At 40.8% G+C, this 15,072-nt stretch overlaps 1 long non-coding RNA gene across 1 annotated transcript; it reads right to left on the bottom strand.

Moving 5' to 3' along the window:
• Window positions 1-8,394: 8,394 nt before the first annotated feature.
• Window positions 8,395-14,712, bottom strand: LOC125930055 (uncharacterized). Its single transcript, XR_007460052.1, has 2 exons — window positions 14,491-14,712; window positions 8,395-9,974 (listed from the first exon to the last, which is right to left on the bottom strand). It is a non-coding gene; the product is annotated as an uncharacterized LOC125930055 (long non-coding RNA).
• Between the last annotated feature and the right edge of the window lie 360 nt (window positions 14,713-15,072).

Below are 15,072 nucleotides of genomic sequence, written 5' to 3'. Positions count from 1 at the left end.
AGAGCCTGGAGCCTGTTTCAGATTCTGTGTCTCCCTCTCTCCTGACCCTCCCCCACTCACACTCTGTCTCTCTCAAAAATAAACATTAAAAAAATTAAAAAAAAAAGAAATTAGATTTGTCTTTTTGATCTCAAGGAGTAAATGAGAACTTCTGAATACAAATATCAAAGACAGACTTCAGATATACACAAAAATAGAAGAAAAAATTAATAGTGACAGCTATTCAAAGATGCACCATGCATCCTCAGAAGGTAGTGGATTTTAGGGGCGCTTGGGTGGCTCAGTCGAGTGGGCGTCTAACTTTGGCTGGGGTCATGATGTCTCAGTTCGTGAGTTTGAGCCCTGCTTTGGGCTTTGTGCTGACAGCTTGGAGCCTGGAGCCTGCTTCAGATTCTGTGTCTCCCTCTCTCTGCCCCTCTCCCAATCATACTCTCTCTCAAAAATGGATGAACATTTAAAAAAACATTTTTTTTAAAGAAGGTAGTGGATTTTTAACACAGGCTAGACCAGCTCTATCCATTAGAAATACAACACAGCCACACATGCAATTTAAAATTTTCTAGTAGCCACATTTAAAAAGCAAAAAGAAACAAGTAACAATAATATTTTTAACTCAATATACTCAAAACATGTTAACCTGCGATCAATATAAAAATTACTGTGACATTTTATATTCTTTTTTTCAAAGTCTTTTCAATATCGTCTGTGTATTGTACCCTCATACCAAATCTCAAGTCAGACTAAGACACATTTCAAGTGCTCAAGAGCCATTCTGTTCATGGTTACAGTACTGGACAGGGCAGAGTTAGCTACTTGACAGGTATACTGCAGGGGAAAGGAGAGCACTTTCTGCATAATTAAATGACTTTATACATCTTACAATCCTAAGATCTTGTAAAAATATCAAAGGAATAACACAAGAAGGATTAAAAACATACCCAAAATTTTCAAAGGATTAACTTAGTTCATTTTAATCAGTCACTACTGTGCCTTACACACTTACGACACACATACACACAAACTCTGTACTTTGAACATAACACAGCAGTTTCATCAAAGAATTCAAATTATTTCTAGTATGTATCTCCCAAACTAGCTTCTTAAAGACATCAAAGCCATTTTTTGTCAGAATATCTAATCCCATGACTCATAAAATGTTTAACTGATACTCATCATAGCACTGCTTGCCTAATAAAATGAAATCAACACAAATATTATCTTTTTAAAAAATTTTTCAATCGTTTACCTACATTACAACACCACATAGGAAAATAAAAATTCCATTCCTGTTATGGACTGAATTGTGTTCATGTGTTGACTCCTTACCTACATTTGAAGACAGGGCATTTAAAGAGGTAATCAAGGGGCACATGGGTGGCTCAGTTGGTTAAGCATCTGACTTTGGCTCAGGTCATGATGTCACCGTGCATGGGTTCAAGCCCGAGTGCTGACAGCTCAGAGCCTGGAGCCTGCTTTGGATTCTCCGTCTCCCTCTCTATGTCCCTCACCTGCTCACACTCGGTCTCTCTCTCTCTCTCAAAAACTAAACATTAAGGGGCGCCTGGGTGGCTCAGTCGGTTAAGCAGCCGACTTCAGCTCAGGTCATGATCTCGCGGTCCGTGAGTTCGAGCCCCACGTCGGGCTCTGTGCTGACAGCTCAGAGCCCGGAGCCTGTTTCAGATTCTGTGTCTCCCTCTCTCTGACCCTCCCCCGTTCATGCTCTGTCTCTCCCTGTCTCAAAAATAAATAAATGTTAAAAAAAATTAAAAAAATAAAATAAAATAACTAAACATTAAAAAAAAAATTTAATAAAAAATAAAGACGTAATCAAGGTTAAAGAAGGTCCTAAGTGGGGCACCTGGGTGGCTCGGTCGGTTAAGCGTCCGACTTCGGCTCAGGTCATGATCCCGCGGTCTGTGGGTTCGAGCCCCGCGTCGGGCTCTGTGCTGACAGCTCAGAGCCTGGAGCCTGTTTCAGATTCTGTGCCTCCCTCTCTCTGTGACCCTCCCCCATTCATGCTCTGTCTCTCTCTGTCTCAAAAATAAATAAACGTTAAAAAAAAAAAAAAAAAAAAGAAGGTCCTAAGAGTAGGACCTCAAATCACAAAGGACTGGTGTCCTTATAAAAAGAGGAAGAGACATCTGAGATATCTCTCTCTCCACTTGTGTACAGAGGAAAGGCCATGTGGAGACATACTGGGAACGCAGCTGACTGCAAGCCAGGAAGAACCCTCAAAAGAAACCAAACCTACTGGCACCTTGACCTTGAACTTACTTCCAGCCTCCAGAACTGTGAGAAAATAAAAGTCTGTTGTTTAAGCCACCCAATTTGTGGTATTCACCCAATCTGTGGTATGGCAGCCCTAGCAGAGTAATATAGTTCCTAAGAAAACACTTTTAAAAAAACTGTATTGCAAACCAAGTTATATTAATTACTGTTTCATTCATCAATAAATTATGATAAATGTATCTGTATGTTTATAAATTTACTCTAAAACCAAAGATCTGAAAAGCCTGCTTTATTGAGCTACCAAAGTAACCAAAATAATTTGATACCTCAAAACTCCAAATTCTAATTTTAACCCATAACCAAGGCTTTCAATTTATATTTCATTATAAAAAATATTCTACTCAATATCAGTACTATGCACAATAAAGCTAGAGATCAGTAGGTGGCTCAAAAAGCATGCCATATGGAGCGCCTGGGTGGCTCAGTCGGTTAAGCATCCAACTCTTGGTCTCGGCTCAGGTCACGATTTCACAGTTCATGAGATCAAACCCTAACGGGGCTCCATGCTGATGGCCCAGAGTCTGCTTGGGATTTTCTCTCTCCCTCTCTCTCTGCCCCTCCCCTGCTCACATGCTGTCTCTCTCAAAATAAATAAACTTAAAAAAAAAAAAAAAAAGCATGTCACACATGGCAATACTGCCATACTACCCCACCAATAAACTCTGTAATATTAAAAAGGAACAGTAACTAACCAATAATACATAAAAAATTGACTGTGCTGTTACCAAAAGAGTAGTCTTCCAGGAGTTCAAGGAAAAGGAAAGATCATCAAAGGCTTAGATAATTGGGAAAAATCTGCCTGAATAGGTAGTTTTGAGCTGGGCCTTCCTTAATGGATGGATGGTACTTCAAGGAAGGTAAGAACAGCACAAGCAGGGGCAAAAATACAAAGAATATGACTCAATCTGAGTAGAAGAAAAAAGCCCAACCAAGTAAACCCTGAAATAATTGTCTAAGTTTTTAATGAGGGAGTAATAGTATAAATACAGCTAGAAACCTGAATTCCATTATCTGCTGTAACTTAGAACTACACACTGGTGAGTAAGTTACATAACCTTTCTGAGCCTTAAACCAGGATAATGTCTTTATAAAGTTATTGTAACGTATATATGAAATACTTGGCACCTCACACATAATAAGTATAATAAATGATAGTTATTATAGTGGTTGTGCAATAGATGACAGCTATTATTAAAGTCTCTGGACTTTTATGTTACAAGTAAGTGATTTCTAAACTTGGCTGTAAACTGAAGCATCTGGGGAGCTTGATAAAAACAGATACCTGGGCCTAAGCCTAAAGTAGGGAATAAGAATCTTGCTGATGATCTGTTAAATGGAATCCACTAATGACCGACTATACTTAGAACACCCATCCTTCAATTAAAAAACAATGGAGGGGCGCCTGGGTGGCTCAGCCAGTCAAGTGTCCAATTCCTGGCTTAGGCTCAGGTCATGATGTCAGGGTTCTGGGATCAAGCCCTGTGTCAGGCTCTGTGCTGACAACATGGAACCTGCTTGGGATTCTTTCTCTCTCTGCCCCTCCCCTGTTTGCATATGCAGGGTCTCTCTCAAAAATAAGAAGAAACTTTAAAAAAAAAAAAAAGAGCAAAAGAATCTCCCCCCAGCCCTCCTAAAAACTTTCAACAAGATTCCAATAAAGATGTGTGCATTAAGCATAAAACTTCTCCCTTATTCCCTTACTCCTGGCCAGCACTAATGTTGACAGTGCATTTATCTCATACAACATGTTGCATTTGTATGCTTGTGGTGTTATTTCTGCATTTCCTCCTGTTGACCAAATATTTAACTTCCAAAATGTTAGGGGCTACAACTTTTCAGCAAGTCTAAAATTATTCCAGGATTTCAAAAAAAGAAAAGAAAATTACATCTTTTTAACAGCATAGCACCAAGGTCAAACACAAACTTAAGTATTTTTGATGGATCTGCTTATCAGCTAAATCATTCCAGTTATTTTTTTAGCACACAACTGAATTAAGCATCTCATAAAGTAACTCCTATTTCTAATTATGACTTTTATATTCTTATACAAATCCTAAGACAAGATCCTAGTTCTATCTAGGATCACTAGTTTCATCCCTTCATGCCAAGTTCTCATGTTTCCAGATTTACACTACAGAAATGTTCACCTCATTCACTTCTCAGGAACGAGAAAACGGACATCAAGCCATCCTGCCTTCTGAGCAATTACAGTCTTTGCAAATTATACAGTGACCATATGAAGAATGTTTGCAGTCCTTTTCTATTTGCACATTATTTTTTACACATCCATGGAAGAATCATTTCTACTCAAATGTATTTCCTTTTCACTCAGCTATCAATCCTATAGGAACATAACTAGGAACCAGAAATGGAAATCTAACTCAATACTTGATAGCAGACTTTCAATAAAGAAATAAACCGAGAAATAAAAACTGAGCAACTAAAACACAGATTTGTAACAGCAAACTAGATAGCTACAAACTTCAAGGACAGACTGGGGCGCCTGGGTGGGTCAGTCGGTTAAGCATTCGACTTCGGCTCAGGTCATGATCTCACAGTTGGTGAGTGGTGCTAGCCACGCATGGAGTTCTGTGCTGACAGCTCGGAGCCCGGAGCCTGCTTCAGATTCTGTGTCCCCCCCCCCCCCCCCCCCCCCCGCGGCCCTCCCCACTCATGCTCTCTCTCTCTCTCTCAAAAATAAATAAAACATTAAAAATAAAAACAAAAAAGATAAAACAAAAATGATTCACATAATGCATTATTCAATAGCCCCATAAGTCACAGCATAAACCCAAATATTCCTGATGGTGATTTTAACAAGTTCGGTATATTCTACTGAAAGTAGGGAAGCTAATCAGTTTAAATATCTCTCTTTAGTAATATAAGAAATGTAAATGAAAACCAGTTTAAGGTGCTAAACTAACAAATACCCTAGGACCCTAGGAAAATAACAAGGGAAGGCAGAAAAAGTTTGTTTAAAGGTATTTTTTAAAATACCACTTACAAATCTAAAATATGGAAACTGAAAAATGCCTCAAAATAATGAAATGGCTATGCAAATTAGGATATCAACATTGGAACACTATGTACACATTAAAATAATCTGCATATAGATTAATAGACCAAAAACTATATTAAATATTAAGTGAATAATACCATGACTTTGTAATAAAATTTAAGAGTTTACAGAGTAGTACTTTTACATATATTGCCTCATACTATATAATTCACATCAGAGGTTATCAGCTCTGACTATTCATCATAATTACCTGAAATACTTAAAATGCAGATTTCTGGGGCCCACCTGATACTTAGTGAATTAATAGGCTTCTGAGTGTGCTAAGCACTGGAAAGATTTTCAATGCCTGACCAGGGTTAAGAACCACTAACCACTAATACACCACTAATTACAACCATGAAAAAAAATATGTAATTAAGAAAGAACACAAATTAACTTTCAGTGATTGAAATAATTTAATGACTTTTTCCCCCTCCTGGTTAATTTGTTTAAATTAATCATAAAAGCAACTAAGTATATCTGTTACACTTTTTAAAATTAAAAATGGTTTAAAGTGTTGACATTTGAAGATATATTCATTACTAAAATATATTCATTTGCTACATGTAACAAATCAGGTATTAATTACCCTGATTGCTTAAATAATAGTATAAACAGAAAGCACTTCAATAGATGTTACGTCCTCTTACAAAAATAATGATCTCATCCAAAGTATTTACAGTAGTCTCTAAAGTTAACAATACATACCATAATCTTCCTCAAAAAGAAAAAAAAAGCACTTCAATTACAATCTCAATGGACAACTTGAACATATAAAGATAAAAAATGTTATTCGTGTGAAGAGCTACCAGCATGACCCTCAGTGTGTAACAACTACTGCTATAAAATGTATCTGTTAAAATTTTAAATAGTATCTTAGCACTACTTAAGAAATTGGTAACCTCGGTCTAACTTTGAAGGACACTGAAATTTCACACAAATGATGTTATTCCAATTTCCTTCAACTCTGCTCACCAAACCACAATTACTAAGTCTTAAAAAAACATATTACCAACAAATTTACTGACCAAACTTACAGTACAGCTTTTGTTCAATATGGTAGATTCAGTTAGTAAATGTAAAAATTCAAAGCACAAATAAATTCACCATAATCTTTTCCATCCTAGAGGTCTCTCCTAGTATTGAGACTGCCAGACATGCATACTTAAATGTTTTCCAGGCCTCTCACTTTCATGTTTTAAATTATGTATTTCCAGATAGGATACCTACTAATCAACCATTTACTCAAGCTCAGATACTCTGGATTCATTACTGCCCACTTATATCCTCTCACATACCATGCAACCATATCCTACACTTCATGCTCTTTGCCACTACTCTAGTTCTGTCCTTTATCTTTTAGTCCTAGGACCTCCCACAATTTGCTGGCCCCACCTCGGTGTTCTATCTATCCCTACTGGAATTATCATCATGATGCTCATGGTTACCATTCTTTCCCTTTTAAAATCCTTCAATAAAAAAGATATTTTTAACCTTCAGCACAGAACACCAGATCTCTGCTTATCTCATAAACTACCATGAGTTCTCAGCCTAAAGTATCCTTCCTCCTCCTCTGCCTAATTACTCCTTTCTACCTTTAAAGATTTACCTTTTCCAATTTAGAAAGGGTATCTTGCTCTGTACTTTCACTGTATACTCTACAAATTTGTAAATCACAGCACAAATGATTTACTAAGTAAATGCCAGGTAGGGAATACAAAAGTGAACAAAACACAGTCCTTGACTTTAAGAAACTTAAAAATGAAGGCAGAAAAGTATATAGTCAATTGCCATATAGTTTGATAAGTTGTTTTTTTTTTTTTAAGCTAACATCTGCTCAATATGTGAGGCTAAGGACTTGAGACGTTATTATCTCATTTAATTCTCATTTAATTATCCAGTAACTTTATGATTACCACTTTACAAAGAAGGAAACAAAAAAATTCTGTTATTTGTCCAAGGTTCAGTTGAGCTTTAGAAATGTGAATCCAGGTCTGACTCCAGAACCTAAGCTCTTAATCACCATGCCTTCAATTTCTACTGTCGCAGCATTTAACTCAGTATCCCCAGTGCACACCACATAGCACAAGATGTGTTTGTTTGTTGAATGAATTTGAGTGTTGAAGTACTAGGCTCATAATGACTTAACATCAATACTACCACTTTAGCTGATAATGTCTCATGTCAAAGGGTTCAACAGCTCTGAGATACTAACAAATGTGAAATAATCAATGTCTCAAGTAACTCACGTTATGGTTTATAATAGCAAAATACTGAAAATGAATGTCTTATCAGAAAGGGACATGTTAAACAAATCACAGCCTATCCATATAATGGAATTATATAGCTGTATAAAAGAATAAGAATGATCTTCATACACTGATATGGAATAACCTAAAATACACTAAGTGGGAAAAATTAAAAGGTGAGGAAGAATGTGTGTCTGATGTTACCATGGGTGACAAAGGTAGGAACATGTTTTTTGCTTGTGTATGTCACCAACTTTAGAAGAAAAAACGAGTAACTTAAATAGGTTGCCTTAGGAGTAGGAAACTGGGTTACTTAGGGATAGGAGTAGAAAGATTTCACTACATAGCTCTTTTCAACCTTTTGAATTTTTAACCAAGTGATTGTATTACCTATTTCACAAATACAAACTCCTCCAAAGAATGAAAAGCATTTTCAGAAATGAGAACAAAATACTATGTAAAATCTATAAGGCTATGGGTCATAGCTTTCTTGATTGCTACTATTTTGCAGTGCCTGACACATGTTGGCAGTCAAGTATTTGTTACAACAACAAAGTTCACAAAACTCCCAAACTGCCACTGCAGGAATATTTCAAATATATTTTACAAAGAAAGTAAAACTGGAAAAAAATGGTTTTAATTTTTCCAAAAAACAGTCAGGGCCTTATGCCAGGCCTACGGTTTATGAAACTCCAGAAGACTACCACGATCTATATGCTTTTAAAAGTACTAAGATGATCATTTTACTATTGTTTCATGTTTTCTTCACATTTCAAACCTTTCACAATAAAGAAGTTAGGGGGAGGGGCGCCTGGGTGGCTCAGGTCGTGATCTCGCAGTCCGTGAGTTCAAGCCCCACGTCGGGCTCTGTGCTGACAGCTCAGAGCCTGGAGCCTGTTTCAGATTCTGTGTCTTCCCTCTCTCTGACCCTCCCCCATTCATGCTCTGTCTCCCTCTGTCTCAAAAATAAATAAAGGTTAAAAAAAAAAAAAAAAAAAAAAGTTAGGGGGAAAAGACTTTAAAAAAATACTGAGAAAAACCACTTTAAATGAATCCACTGCATACGAATTATATCTCATTAAAGCTATTTCTTTAAAAAAAATTTTTTTAATTCACCTATGCATATTAGAAATCAGATCAGTGATTACACCGAGCAGTAGAGAATAACTGCACAGGGGCATAAGAAACTCTGGGGTGGAACACCTGGGTGGCTCGGTCAGTTGGGTGTCCAACTTCAGCTCAGGTCATGATCTCGCAGTTCATGAGTTTGAGCCCCATGTCAAGCTCTGTACTGACAGCTCAGAGCTTGAAGCCTGCTTCAGATTCTGTGTCTCCCTCTCTCTCTGCCCCTCCCCGCTCACGCTCTTTCTTGCTCTCAAAAATAATAAACATTAAGAAAAAGAAAAACTCTGGGGTGATGCAAATGTTCTTCATCTTGACTGGAATAAAAGCCACAAGGTGTATATATTTACCAAAATTCATTGAACACTTAAAATCTGTGCATTTTATTGTATGAAACCTATACCTCAATAAAGTTACTTAGTTCAGAAAACATTTAAAAGTGCAGATTCTTGGGCCCCTCTTAGAGATGTGGATCACTGGGTCTGTGGTGGGAACCAGTCAATCTGCATTTTTTTTATAAATTTATTTTTAATGTTTATTTATTTTTGATACAGAGCGCAAGCAGGGGAGGGGCAGAGGGAGAGGGAGACACAGAATCAGAAGCAGGCTCCACGCTCTAAGCTGTCAGCACAGGGCCCAATGTGGGGCTCAAATTCACAAACTGTGAGATCACGACCTGAGCCGAAGACACCCAACCAACTGAGTCACTCAGGTGTCCGTGCATTTTTAACAAGGGGCTGTGGCTGACCCTCACCCTAGGTGATTCTGATCCCTAATGTAAGATCATAATTCCTATGGTGAAAGCTCTACAAGGAATAATTATGGACTAGATAGCTAAGAAAGACTTCTTCCTTCTCCATCTCCTATAATCCCTCAATGGCTTCTCCATCAACCTCATTCAGTGGTTCTCAATCTGGGGTCATTCTCCCCCCCTACCCTGTGACATTTGGCAAGGTCTGCAACATTTTTTGGTCACAACTGGGGAACTGGTATTGGCATCTAGTGGGCAGTGCACAGGGATGCTGGTAAACACTGTACAATGCACAGGACAGTCCCCCAAACAAAGAAGTATAAAACTCTAAATTACAACAGTGCCAATGTGAAATTCTGACCTGGAGCCTTGCCTCTCAAATGAACTCAGTTGTGGCCCCAGAGGTAAACAGAAGAGATTAAACATGTGACCTCTTCAGGAGAGTCAGGAGAGTACATTTTTACTTCCAGATTGGTGGGTAAGGAGAGAGAAATCCTCTTTACCACTGCATATAAAGCAAACAAAATGCAAATGTCACATGAATAAATTTTTTAAAAATTCAAAACAATGTGAGCAGGAGTAGCTTCAGGCTTTACTCCCCAACCTCAAGGGATGCTTATTTACTCTCCTCAGCCTGCAAGCACTTTTGAAGTTAAGAAACACTTGCCTAGGGGCACGTGGGTGGCTCAGTCAGCTAAGTGTCTGACTTCAGCTCAGGTCATGATCTCACAGTCTGTGAGTCTGAGCCCCACACTGGGCTCTCTGCTGTCAGTGCACAGCCTGCTTTGGATCCTGTCTCCCTCTCTCTCTCTGCCCCTTCCCTGCTTGCACATGCACATTCTATCTCAAAAATAATAAACACAGGGGCGCCTAGGTGGTTCAGTCGGTTGAGCGTCTGACTCGGCTCAGGTCATGATCTTGCAGTTCGTGAGTTCAAGCCCTGCGTCAGGCTCTGTGCTGACAGCGCAGAGCCTGGAGCCTGCTTCGGATTCTGTGTCTCCCTCTCTCCGCCCCTTTCCCATTCATGCTCTCTCTCTGTCTCTCAAAAAAGTGAATAAACGTTAAAAAAAAATAAAAAATAAATAAACATCAAAGACAAAAAAAGAAACACTTGCCTAAAATAAGGTACATAAACTTTAGAATGACAAGCAAAACCTCATCTTTGGCTACCTTCACAAAGACTTTTAGGGCTATTTATTATAGCAACCTGGTCCAATCGAGGGCTCTTCAAAGTATGGTCTGTGGACCAGTGAGCCAGTCTGAACTGTTTATCAGTTTACATCAGAGAAGTATAGAAACTGGGAGGACAGAAAGGGAAATTTTTATAGCAGAATAATTTTATGTCTGTTGGGTTGAATAAAAAATTGGGACTTGTACTTCCCCTTTTTATTTCATCTTCATTTTAAAAAATTTTGCTGTACTTTTCACAATGATATTAGTCAATAGGGGACTGGAAATTTTAAAAGGAAAGAAAGAAAAGGTCATTCATCAGTTTGAAAAACACTAATCTAACCATATCTTAACTGATATACCTAGTAAGTGGCAACGCCAGGATTTAAACCCATGTCTGCCTGACACCAAAGCCCACACACTTAATCATTACACTATATTTCTCTGTTGTTATTACTTTGAACTCAAATCCCTATATGTAGTCCCTACCTCTGGAGAGCTGGACTGCACTAGGCACAAATCAAAAGGACTTTATGTCTGGCCCAAAGCTTTCAACACTGAAAGCAAACCAAACTGCCTCCTTGGCTCCTTTCCCCAGGCTCACACTCAAACTTGGCTCTCTTGATTTCTGATAATGCAAATGGACAAAACAATATGTATATTTCTCCCTAAGGCCTAGAGCAGTCACTAAAGGATAATATCTTCTTTTGGGACCCATCCTGGTTTCTATCCGGCTCTGAGAGAGGACATCCTCTCAAGGAGCAGGAGGTCCCAGATCTCTCTAACCACACTCCATGTATAGAGTACAGAATAAATGAATCCAAAATAAGAAAAAGCCACAAGGACTTAATAGCATTTAAAGTCTTCCCTTCTCAGACCAAGACCTCCACACTCTGCCATAATGTTTAAAGACCTTCGACTTGACTCATCCATACTACACATCCTCCATGTGCTTTCCTAATTTTTTTCCACAATTTTTTCCAATTAAAAAAAATTTTTTATGTTTTTATTCATTTTTGAGAGACAGACAGAGACAGGGCGTGAGCAGGGGAGGGGAAGAGAGAGAGAGAGAGACAGAATCAGAAGCAGGCTCCAGGCTCTGAGCTATCAGCACAGAGCCAGATGCAGGGCTTGAACTCATGAACGGTGAGATCATGACCTGAGCCCAAGTCGGACGCTTAACCGACTGAGCCATCCAGGTGCCCCTTGACAATTCTTAATAAAAATGTTATAACCCAACCTAATGTACAATATGTATAAAAAAAAATTAACACCCCCAAAATCCATACTAATTGCAACTCTTTTCATTTTTTAAAAATTATTAGTAGAAATCCACAAAATGGATTTCAAGACCCATTAATAGGCCTCAACCTGCAGTCTGCAAAACACTGCTTATAGAGACCAACAGTCTCTAACAGTATGCTCTCATCTGGCAAGCCCAACCCATAATCATGCTACCTTAAAATTCTACTCAAAAACACATTTTTTCCTACATCAGTGTCATGGTACAATAAATGTAATATCATTTACAGTCCAAATTTAGTTATGGGGAAAACACACACACACACACACACACACACACACACACACACAAGGTTTTGTCTCAAAATTTAGTAAAATACATAACTGTTAAAGTCAAAAACTTTCAAACTCTTGTCAAAAATTGAAGAGAGCTTATTAGCTCAAAATGTAAAACATGGTTTTCAGCTGGTAGTTGTCACAAAATATTTCACTGGCAAATCCCAGAATAGAATATATACTGAATATATATATTATCAAATTACACAAAGTCTGAAACCAACCTGCTCTTCACTATCTTCACTCTGACTGGTCTTGTCATCTGACCACCCCCCATTATTGAGACCTTGGAAACCACAGATCTAACTCTTCCTACCTACCTACGTGTGTGTGTTGTCATTAACCCATTACAATTGCTCTAACGTGTCAGGAGTCCTACCTTGTGTTAGGCTGGCTCAGAAGTTGTGGCATAGACTTACGTATTTCTATGGGAAAATGCACAAATACAAAAACTTTTGAAACATAATCTATCGATAACCCTACCTTTCATGTAGTTAATGCACTGAATGCCTTATCTCCAAATCAAAACCAGAAACCAAAACTTCTTAACCAAATTACAAAAATATAATGCCCTTTCTGTAAATTAAAATCTACTTGACATAAACATAAAACAAATCTCCATCACCAGTTATGAGCTTCAAGTCTGTAAGCCTCAGAGGGTATGCGGTATTTTTAAGAACTGTATTAACAGGACCTGGCTCCACCATGTTGCCCCACCACAGAAGGACACAATGCTATCATACAAACCATCTATGTAGCTTTCACATTTATTTCATAGCTCCGCTCAACCCCATCTCCTCTAGCCCCACCCACTGAACAGCTGGGTGGGATGAAAGATTGTTTCCTACCCTCCCTCCTGCCCCTTCACTAGCTATTTGGGAGGAATAGGGTTCCAGGCAGCAGTAACTAGCTTAGTAATTGTTTTTATCCTGCTAAGGCACCATCCTGCAGTCTATCAAGATCATAAATTTCGTCCATACCTGTACACTTGATGCCTAAAAAGTTTCCTCAACTTGCTTATATACTTGGTGAGAGGGAGATGAACTCAAGGGCACTCAGAAAGGTATTCTTACATTACATCAAAATAATAAAGCCAAAAGAAATCTTAAAGTTTAACTATAACCATAAATTCGCAAAAGTAAGTTATTTCAGTAACCAAGCGAACACCTGGACGTCACAAATTCCTTCCCTACACTACAGAAACAAAACAAAACAAAAAAACAGAAAAGAAAAACAAAACACCCAGGTTTGAAACAGGACACTTTCAAAATGTAACTTAGCAAATGGAAACGTATTAGAAAAATCTCAGTTGCTTATTTCCTACTATACACACAGCATGGAATGGAACTCAGGAGTGGAAAATGTGAATGAAATGGCCTTGTTCTTTTTCCAATACGTTGGGGAGGAAAGGAAATGAAAGGGTTTCTGAAGAGAATAACTAAGAACAGTGAAACATTTTCAAAAATTAATTTCCTTAAACATCACCAGTATTTCCAACTCCCCTCCCTTCTCCAGCGACCCTTCCCACCCTTCCCACTCCTCGGGGGGGGCGCCCTTCCCTGGCGTTCTTTTCCCCTTTTTCCTAAAAATTAGGTCCAAACCAGACTCCTTAGCCTCCGCACTCAAGCCTCGCCCGCCATCCACTGGCCTTCGGGGCCGCGCCTGGGGAAAGGAAACCCCGAGAGACGAGAAGGAGGAGCGAGGAGGCGACGCGGTTGCTGGAGCCTCTGCAGCCGCCGCCGCCTCCACCGCAGCTTCAGCCTGGTGCATCCTTCTTCCTCCCTCCCCGCCGCCGCCCTCCCGGGCCGGCCCACACAGCACCCTCACCGGGGCGCGCACACACGTCCCCACCCTCCTCGCCAGTCCCACTCCCCCACGAGGGGAGCTCCGCCGCGGGTGCAGCGGCCGCCAACGGGAGGAAACAGGGCCGCGGGAAGCCGGCGGGCCAGGCGAAGACGACCCCGCTCTGGCGGGGCGAGCGAGGCCGCGGCTCACGTCTCCCGGCTCCCCTGGCCCGCCCGCCGCGGCACAGGAAATACCGCCGCCTCGGCTCTCTTCACATTCAATTCAAACTGTCACCGCCGCTTTCTCCCCTCCCCCCGGGCGCGCCGTCGCCGCGCCCCGGGCCCGCAGTCGGCCCACCCCACCTCCTCCGGCCGCTGCTCCCTGCATCGCCTCAGGGCGTTACCCCAGTTCGGTCTGGCGGCCGCAGAGCCCCCCCCCAAGTCTGGAGCCGACAACCTGAGTCGCGGCGGCCCAAAGCTGAGACTCACCCATGGTGCTGCTGTTGACGCTCCTCTCCTCAGCAGCAGCGGATCTCGCACTGACCGACATCCCCTCCCCCCTCCGCGACCAGCCCGGGCGCAGCGCAGCCCGCCGATTCTCCAAAGCCGCCTACGCCGGTTCCGCGGCGTAGCCGCCCGGCGTCGCTGCCCCGCTTACGCAGGCGACAGCGGGCGGACTCCACCACTGGCTCTCGCCCGAATCCCGCTCCCTCCTCCGCCCCCGCCCCTTCAGACAAGGCTTCCGGGCCTAGCCGACGCCAGTTTCGATCTCGCGAGAGTACTCCCTCACCTCCCCGCCGCCTCTCTCCATTTCGAACATGACTTCATTGGCATCACTGCTCTTTTGCTGCTCAAGTTTAGCCGCCATGTTTAAATTGGCGGGATTTGGCACCTCCAGGGTCGTGGATAGTCGGGCCTCTGTGCGTGTTCCTGCAACACTGCTTCTGAGGTTAAACTGCGTTACGTTTCTCGGTGAAAAGCCCGGGGACGATGAGAGGGAGTGACCGGTGGGCTGCGAGGGTGGGGTTTTGCCCGATTTAAAGATGGCCTCTGTCAGTGCCGCCCCGCTCA

This window comes from Panthera uncia, chromosome A2, assembly GCF_023721935.1.
Source record: "Panthera uncia isolate 11264 chromosome A2, Puncia_PCG_1.0, whole genome shotgun sequence".
Lineage (NCBI taxonomy): Eukaryota > Metazoa > Chordata > Mammalia > Carnivora > Felidae > Panthera > Panthera uncia.
The sequence above is the reverse complement of the archived record's forward strand: the minus strand, read 5'-3'. Positions and strand labels throughout refer to the sequence as shown.